The following is a 6,949-nucleotide window of genomic DNA, read 5'->3' as shown; positions in this document are numbered from 1 at the left end:
GTATTGATGTTATCGAAAGTAATAATGACAGCAAATCAGACGATACTTCACCGATTTCGTTTAACCAAACATCCGAATTCCAAAATTTACAGCAGATAATCAGTGAGATAGGTTCGTCCAATAAGACATTACGTAGAAAATTGTCAACTTTACAGCAAGAGGTAACAGAGATGAAAAATGTTTCAGCCTTTAACACATCACAGCAGCCGCCACTTTGCGAACATTTGTCAGACTCACACAGCCAGTATAATTTAGGTAATTTACAGAGAGTACGTGAATTAGGTTCTGAACAGTCACAGACAAATAGATTCTCATACAATACTGAACCTGTTCAGACATACAGAGACGATAATTTTGATTACAAGCATTTTCTATCCGTGAGAAAATTTAAAGTATTTAAAAATGACAGAACACAGATTCACCCCTTGGATTGGATACAACAATTTAGCTTTGCTTTTCCACCGACTTGGCCAGTAACACACAAACTTAAGGCGAACCGGCAACTCGTATGAGACCGATCGCGAGACAATGCTACTCGGTAGAAGAATTCCAGAATGCTTTTCTGTCAGCGTACTGGCCGAAGACGACACAACGCGGAATCAAGGATCAATTAATTAGTTTACCGAATTATGAGAACTCAAATTTTTCCACTGTCACGCAATTTTTTGAACACACGGTCCAACAAAACCAGTACTTAAGTGAACCATACAGTGAATCTGCACTTATTCAATTATGTATTTCTAAATTACCACGATCATTAAGAGTATCACTTTTAACGGGTCAGCAGAAAGAAAATATTTCGGCGTTCAGAGATCTGTTACAGCTTTTGGAAGTGCAGCAATCGGATATTCCTTCATAAACAAAAATTTTTCATATAATAACCAAGGTAAACAAACACACAACAATTACGATCAGCCACGCAATTTCAATAGCAAAGGTAATAGACGCTTCAGGAACGACAACCACCAGAACTTTAATAAAAGACAAAATTTTAATCGTCAGTATCGTCAAAGTTATCAGCAACAGGAACCACATTTTGGTAACAATAGACGTTTTTCACCGCAACAGCATGAAAGCCAGCCGGTTAGCATACCTAACCAACAATGCAGTCTGCAAGGTCAACCAAGCTTTAATGTTTCGCCGCCTACGCGTATAGCGTCGGCCCCAACAAATAGTAACGCACAGCAACAAGGGAATCAGTACGTACAGAAAACACACTATTTCAATTCCTATCGCAATGCACCGCATAGAAATGACTATCATGACAGACGTCAAAGTAGTGAGCACAATTTTCAGCGTACGTTTAATAACAGTCGGTCTTACCAACAGCAAAATCATCCGCAACAACATATTATCATGAATGAACCAGACAGTAGGTATCATCCCGAACGTAATATGTCAGGAAGAAATAACAGAACAGTACAAATAGTGGAAATGCCACAGCATCCTCCCGAAAATAATAGCATGTCAGATAGAATTTGACCAGATACAGTACAGGTTGCATCTTACAACATCGTAAGCACTACTTTTGACACGCATAATGTTGTTCACGAAAATGTTATTACTTTGACGCCATCCGACACACACTTTTGCATGAAAGACATTATCACAACGTACGCAGACGACATTCTTATTGCAGAAGCTAACTGGTCTGAACACAATCTCATTCTTGAACAACTGTTACGAACTTTTCGTGCACAAGGACTCACAGTTAATCTCAGTAAATCGCACTTTGGCAAAACTTCTACAAAATTTCTTGGACATGTAATTTCAGCAGAAGGCATTGCGCCTGACCCGGAAAAACTTCAAGCTTTACGTGACATTACTGTTCCTACGACGAAGAAACAACTACGCAGTTTTTTGGGTTTAATTAACTTTTTTCGTAAATTTATTCATTACTCTGCTTTAGACACCCCTAGATTATGTCAATTGACAGGTAAAAACACTATTTGGTCCTGGGATAAGCAAGCACATTCTGAATTTATGAACCTGAAACATGCTTTGTTGAATGCACCACTTTTATCGCACCTAGATCTTACTAGAAATTTTTCCATTGCCACCGACAGTTCTAACACCGCTTTAGGCATACACATTTTTCAGGAAATTGAAGAAGATGGCACTACAGTAATTAAAAACATCGCCTTTGCGAGTCGCATTCTGTCACCTGCTGAACGCAATTATTCTGTTACAGAACTTGAAACATTATGTGTTGTATGGGCATTTACGAGATTTCGGCATTTTCTTTATGGAAGACATACGACCGTTTACACAGATCATAGAGCTATACAGTTTTTACTTTCCGCTAAATTTACACACGACAGATTAAGTAGATGGAAACTTTATTTGCAGAAATTTAATTTTACAATTGTTCACATTCCCGGTACACAAAATATTATAGCAGACGCACTATCCCGTTCTCTCAGCAACAATCAACAAGACATCGCAACCAACTTCTGAAAAAGCAAATTTCAGCGTCATGTACATTCAACAAGTTGCATTTGAAAATTTCATTTCATCGTCATTACAAGACATAGCACAAGAGCAGAGTAAAGACAACGTATGGAAAGAGATTAAACACCTTTGGCAAGATAGGAATAATGTTACCATTAGAAGCCATTACACTGTATGCAATAACATTCTGTTTCGCCGCTCTCACACTGACAGCAACAACTGGTTACTATGCATTCCTGACGAACTTGTTAACAAATTAATCTGGTATACTCATTTAAGTTATGCACATTACGGAGCCAGAAAATGTTTTCTTATACTGAGACAGAACTGTTATTTTACCAACATGGAGAAACGTATTCGACGAGTTTTAGCATCATGTAAAATCTGCCAGAAAGCTAAGTCAGATACGACTTCACATATTCCTCCATTACATCCCATTGTACCTGTTAAATTGAGACACATGGCCGCTGTAGACATTTTTGGGCCGATTCCCAGAACTAATAGAGGTTTTTGCTACATCTTTGTCGCTGTTGAACTCACTTCAAAATTTGTTACCTTCACTCCGTTACGCAAAGCTACTGCTAAAACTGTTTCGAAAGCATTTGTAAACCATTTTCTATTTCATGTAGGGCATGTATTGAAAGTAATTTCCGACAATGGATCACAGTTTCGATCTGCTATATGGACACGTATGTTACGAGCTAGAAACATTTCTCCGATCTATATATCCAGGTACCATGCTTCTTCGAACCCTTGTGAACGATGAATGAAAGAAATTGGTAAACTGTGTAGAATATACTGCCATAAAAAACATATTGATTGAGACACACACATACTCTCATTCCAGGATGTAATTAATTCCATACCAAATGAATCTACTATGCTATCTCCGTCTGTTATACTGAAAAATGTTGAACCACTTAACAAAATTAAAGAATTAGTAATCTTTCCTACATCTCGTCGACTACGACACCATGAAATAATTGACATTGCGCTGAACAACATCAAACGTGCCGCAGAGCGCCGGAGAAGACAGCAAAAACAGGTTTGTACACGCCGTGATTTTCACATTGGACAGAAGATATTAGTACGCACACATTATTTATCTAATAGAGGAAAAAGTAGATGTAGTAAATGTGAGCAGCATTCCTCACCCCAGTGTAGTACACGTCGAAACTTTGAGAAACAGAAAAACCAAAGGGAATCACCATATCTCCAACGTCAAACCCTTTATTGAATGAACATACTTTATGATTTATCACACTGTAATGCCATTTCCTGATTTTTTTAATGACCACTTATGCAATTATATTCACATGAACACTTACTTATGATTATCGTATTTTTTTTTGGCAAGTGCCCGGCAAGGTAAGGTTAGCAGGTCGCTCTTCTTGTTGTTACACATCAGACCGTGCACATTTTCCATTTTTCATGTATGTATCATTGTTTTACTGTTTTGTTTGTATGCACTATGAAATATTTAAGATACAACAAACACCAGTTGACTTTGACATTTTGCCTTATGATATCTCAACATCGTGACTATTTTTACATTTTTTTTTTTTTGCTGCTGCATTGTGATATCTGTGTACATTTTTGCATCTGAACACTATGTTTTTTGACATATAATGTTTTCTGTCATGCTATGCTGTATGCTCAATTATTTCACTGGAAACCAGCTTTTATTTAATGGGTATATGATTTAAATGCAAGACGTTAATCATTGTTCATCATTTTCAGATAGAAATAACGTGTAAAAGAAATAAATTAAACAGAAATGGGAATTTCAGTTTAATAATCCATTTTGTATTTTTTGCAGGAGAAATTATTCATGAAATTAATGTGCTATAAGCAGTTGGTCATTAAACCTGTGTCATTCATGAATGTGATCACATATACTCTATTTGTTTCATAACCTTGCTACAGCTGACTCATGGCGAAGGACGTTACACATCTTCATTTGCAGCAATAAGTCAAATGCAAATTTTATTATGCCCCAGCAATTAATTATCGATCCCAACGCAATGCATTGCTAGCACAAAAAAATGTATTACCAGTCCCAAATATTGCTACTAGTTTAAAAGAGTTATGAGTAATACTGAATGATGTTTTCTAATCACAGACTTTGAGTAATAGTTACAGAGCGTTACGTTTTCAAATATGTCATATGTCACTTGAATGATGAAAATGAATGCCACAGTTTTTTATATTTTTAATTTATATTATGTCACTTACATGCTATATATATGAATACCAGTAGCTTGATGCTACGCTCTTTGACTCCTGTTTTGAATGATGACTTCTGATGGTTTGTAACTGGCCACTGAGTGCCAATAATTATTTTTAAATATGTCATATCTCACTTGAATTAGGAAAAATGTTTTGTAGTAATCAATACTTGCTGGCCAACGAATGCCACTGTTTCTTATATTTTAAATTTGTATTATGTCACTTTAATGCTATATATATATGAATACTAGTAGCTTGATGCTACACTCATTAGCTCCTGTTTTGATTGATGACTTCTGATGGTTTGTAACTGGTCAATGAGTGCCAATGTTCTCTGTAAACAGATAACTTATGAACATTATTCTGTAATACTTCATACATGGTACAGAAATGTTAAGTAACTGGGCGATGAGTGCCACTAATTAATCAACTCAGTTGATGGACTAGTAATTATCAATGATGACTGGCATAAGACTTAATGTCTTTTACCTTCTGACCTAATTACCAGACGTTACTGCAATATCCATTTGTCCTGTCTATCCTCATGCTCATGGAGCACTATATTTGGTTTTTTAAACTAATTCTACGTTGGTGTGCCCTGCAAGAACGTGGTGTTGACACGACATGCTGTCCACCACCTTGACCGATGGAGATGTTATTATGGTCCCACTGTTTGGTGTATCTAATGTACTACCAAAATGATAACATGGAATATTACGACATTTCAGTGTCTTGGCTACACTGATTAATACATCTGGGAAAAGAACTTCAGATTGTCTCACTTGGTGTTGTGCTTCTGTAGAAAGATATGGTCTTTCAGTGCAGCTGCGTGCAACCTAATGTGCTACAACCATGATGCAATCCTTCCCTTTCCTATCCTAGTTCTTGTAAAATAGTAAAAAAAATAAATAAATAAAAAAACTACAGTGCGTGTGCACTTATGTCATTTGTTAATATGATTTGTACTCACTGTGTATACATTTTGTCATTGCTTGATATGTTCTGTACTCAGTGCATGTGCACTATATTTTATTTCATGTTCTGCACTTATATATATATGTATATATTCTGTGATTGTAAACTTAGTTAATTAAGAGAAATTTGTTGCTCATGGCAAGTCCAATTGACTCACCATTGCTGCCAAATTTTTGCTCCCCCCCCCCCCCCCGTGGAGGGTTATGTAAGAGGTATGCGATGTATGCGCTGCCTGCAACAGGCAAGACTTAGGAGAGTCTCTGACCAGAGAGCAGTATGTAGTTAGTTGTTGCTAGTCGGCAGTAGTCGACAGTAGTCTGCATGAGTCGGCGCGTGTCGGCAGTCTGCTCTGGTCAGGACTCTGGAGAATGGGTATTATTGTAGAAGGTAAAGAAGCAGCCTTGCGCATATCTAGTAATGTATGTTTTTTGTCATCCAATTTATTTGAAAAAAATGCCCCAATAATAATTTTTATAATATAAAGTAATTTAAAAAAAGGCATTCATTTCAATTTAAAGAATACATCCAATGCATGACCATTCCTTTCATGAATCACAAAGCATACGCCAGCATTGCACAGAGCTGTGCCGAAAATTTTTTATGTAAGACCAAATATATTCGCAGTTTTTATTGAGATAAAAATTTTTGCTATTTTGTTCAGAATACAGGGCCGTGGCGCAGCGCTGCTGTCGTCATAAAATTTACCAGGTTACTGAATTTTCTTTTTTATTTCGGGGTTTAGGAGTTTTTCTGTTTCGAACTTAACACTAAATGAGAAAAGATTTTTGAGGTTACATTGAGTGTGAATGCATTCCTGCACAGAGATTATAAATGGGAGCCAATTTTGTTCAGAGGTTACACTAACTAAAATTCATTTAATTTAATATTTCTGTGGGGAGGTTACACTTGGTACATTTTAATAAATATTTTTGTGGGGAGGTTACAACCTCAATGTTTGACACAACTGGTAGGAGGACATGCTGCATATTAACCAAAGGGCGCGCCTCCTCTCCATGTCCTACTATGACAAGAGCACGGGATTCTCCTCACATACCGCTACAGAGCTGTTCCTAGCACATCTGAGAATTGGCAACATCGTCACAAACATTAGGCAACACTGTGATAGTGCAATCACTTCCGCCTATGGTACTGAATTGACTAGCTAAATTCACTTGATATTCCCTTTCCATTTGAATGACGCGTGCTGTATAATCCTCATGTAAACTAAGACACTGAGGCATAAAATTCAATTTTTGGCTAAAGAAATGCTATTTTCCACATAAGTGACAACTTT

This window comes from Schistocerca cancellata, chromosome 1, assembly GCF_023864275.1.
Source record: "Schistocerca cancellata isolate TAMUIC-IGC-003103 chromosome 1, iqSchCanc2.1, whole genome shotgun sequence".
Classification (NCBI taxonomy): Eukaryota; Metazoa; Arthropoda; class Insecta; order Orthoptera; family Acrididae; genus Schistocerca; species Schistocerca cancellata.
The sequence above is the reverse complement of the archived record's forward strand: the minus strand, read 5'-3'. Positions refer to the sequence as shown.